This window comes from Pteropus vampyrus, unplaced genomic scaffold (assembly GCF_000151845.1).
Source record: "Pteropus vampyrus isolate Shadow unplaced genomic scaffold, Pvam_2.0 Scaffold30, whole genome shotgun sequence".
Classification (NCBI taxonomy): domain Eukaryota; kingdom Metazoa; phylum Chordata; class Mammalia; order Chiroptera; family Pteropodidae; genus Pteropus; species Pteropus vampyrus.
Window position 1 is genome coordinate 6,987,700 of NW_011888811.1, and position 2,855 is coordinate 6,990,554.

The window sequence follows — 2,855 nt, forward strand, 5'->3', positions numbered from 1 at the left end:
TCGAGATAGTAAGAGGATAAATAGGACATTCAGCAAGTAAGCAACAGAGCTGGGGTTTGAACTCACATCATCTGCACCTAATTATATACACAATGTCATGATATGGCAAGGCGAGGGCTTGAATACGGAGTTGCTCTTAGTTTCGTATTATTAAAGAGAGTATATTGAAAGGATCAGAGCATCTCATAGAATCCAGGGCAAAGGGAGCGGCCGACCTCATAAGGGATTAGAACCAGAGCATGTCAGATCATCAGGAGCCTTTGTTGCCATCTCTCTGGTCTCTTAGCTCTTCTTTGTGTTATCTCTGCAAGACTGGCCTGTGAACTCACCCATCAGCTTGAACGTGGCCCAGCATAGCTGAGCACTACACAGCCCCAGTTCCTTAGCCTCTTCTGTCTGGCTCTCACATTAACCTCTCACCTGTGACTCTAAAGATAATGACTGAGGTAAATGGACAGAGTTTAAAAGTTTAATTTCCAAAAACCAATAAAAAATAAAATATAAATAATAAATAAGTAAAAGTTTAATTTCCAGAAGTATCGTCGAAATTTTGATTTGCACGGCGGCAGCCTATTCTGAACTCTCCATTCTATGCTTCTTCCTTCATGACATGAGACTCATGGCAGTGGACCTGGGCATGGAAGAGGCAGAAGTATGGGCTTCAGCCCGGGGGTGACAGCTGGAAGGTCTGTAACAGGGTGGAATGCTCCTGCTTCTCTCCCTGACTCTACCCTGGTTCCAGCCTGCAATTCTAAGGAAATGCTAATTGACTGGATGAGTCCTGCCTGAGACTTGAATAAACTTCTGGACCAGCTAGGAACAAAGAGAAGTGATTTCCCTGCTCTTCCTTGGCTACTACTTCTTGCCTCTCCCCTTCTCCCTTCCTTAGAAAGATAGGGTGCTGGAACTTGGGGCACTTGTAAGGTGGAGGTGAGAAAACTAGAAATCTCCCGTCTTCTCATCATGGTGCCATTTTTGATAAATAAAACCTTATTCTAAACTCTGATCTATTAAATATTAAATATTTGATGCATGGGCCTTGTGACTACAACAATCTGGCAGAACCCTTTTTATACATTGAAACCTTATTTTCCCCTTTGATAAAACCAATATTATGAATCAGGTCAACGTCACCATAATTATCTATGAATACTCATTGCTCAGGAAGTGTTAACATTCCATAAGGACCATTGCCCATAAATCCCGAGGTGTTCTGATACATCCTATTCCATGACTCAAAGAGGGCAGTATGTGTGCCCAACTGGCAACTTTAACCATTTACAAAACACACGCATGCGCACGCGTGCACATACACACCCACAACTTGTGTTAAAACTGGCCCACTTACTGCAACTGATGTAGCTGCTCATGCCAGTTATCAGCGGAGTTAATTGATACCAACAATAATAAGAAAAAGCAATGGGCTGAGTCATGAAGTAGAATAATTTTTGATTGCATGGCTTTCTGAGCAGACAGGCAAATCATATGCTTCTCCACCGAAGCTGCAATTTCGAGCAAGGGAACATCTCTCTTTGAAAAGCTGACAGATGCAGTGACACATGACAGAAGGACTTTGTGGCCTGAGTAAAGGATAGTATTTTGAGCTCTTCAGGAAGAGAGGGCTATAAACTCAGGGGGAGACTACCAGTGCAGCAAAGAAGCAAGGGAAGAATCTCTCAGACAACTGAGCTGAACTGTTGAAGTAAAAAGGTAAAATTGCAGAGCATTTTACATCACAAAACAAGAATCGGGGGTTTTGTGGTCAAAGCCTGATTGCAAAGGTTTGCAGGCATATTAACTCATAAGAAAAGTTTAAGAGAGTTGACTTTCATTTTAACTCAGTTCTAAGAACCCTAGAGCAAAGAAGAGTACTTAAGAAGCTTGTTAGAGAGAGATTTGCCAGGAAAGAAAGCCAGCATTTTTATTTCAAACTTTTTGTAAAGCTGCTTTAGAAAAAAAGAAAAGAAATTACAATGTAGCCTTTACATTCAGTATTTGTGTTTGCTTCTTAATAAGTGTTATCAAAAGTAGGTATTTGGGGGTTATTTTTCCCTTCAGATATTTTCATGATCAGTGTTGGTATTTTTATGGTATATAAAGTTTCTGCAGGGTTATACCAATTCATAACATCGCTCCTGTGGGAAATAAGGGCTTACATTAAGTCAACTAGACTTGCCAGCAGAAAACAATTAGGTTAGTAGTTGCAGCTCAAGTATATTCAGAGTAGCCATAAGATCATCTGTGCCTTGGGAGGAGTTCCAGAACATTGCAGAATCTTCCCTCAAGGAGAAATGCAACTTTTTTAGTGCCCTTTTGTTGATGCTGCAACTCAGTCTGTGAAAGGGAAAAAAATTGTGGCCATCCCATTAGCTTTGGAACCTAAGAGACCTGCAGTTAAATCCTAAGTGGGCCCCTTGTAATCGGTTTGATCTTTAGGAAGTCACTTAACCTTTTGGGACTGAGTCTTTTCATTAAGAAATGATAATTATAAAACCTACCTTGCGAGGTGATTGTAATTTTTGGAGATAATCTGTTCAACAGCACCTGACATACAGGATGGACCAAATAAATAGTGGCCATAATTTGTTTTCGACAATGAGGATAAAAATGTTTTTATTAGAGGTTTAGGATCATTTGCAAACAACCTGGCTCTTTGCATATGGATCTCTGGCGTGCCCCATATAATTCCAGGCTATTGTTCTAAGTCCCTGTTTCCATTTGATAATTCATCTCACTTCGACTCAACAGCTATTCAGCAAGCATTAGGGGCAAAATATACAGACACGAATGCACATTGGCCTTTGTCCTCAAGAAACTTAAACTAATTTGGTATTTATTGTTCTAGGTGCTGTGTT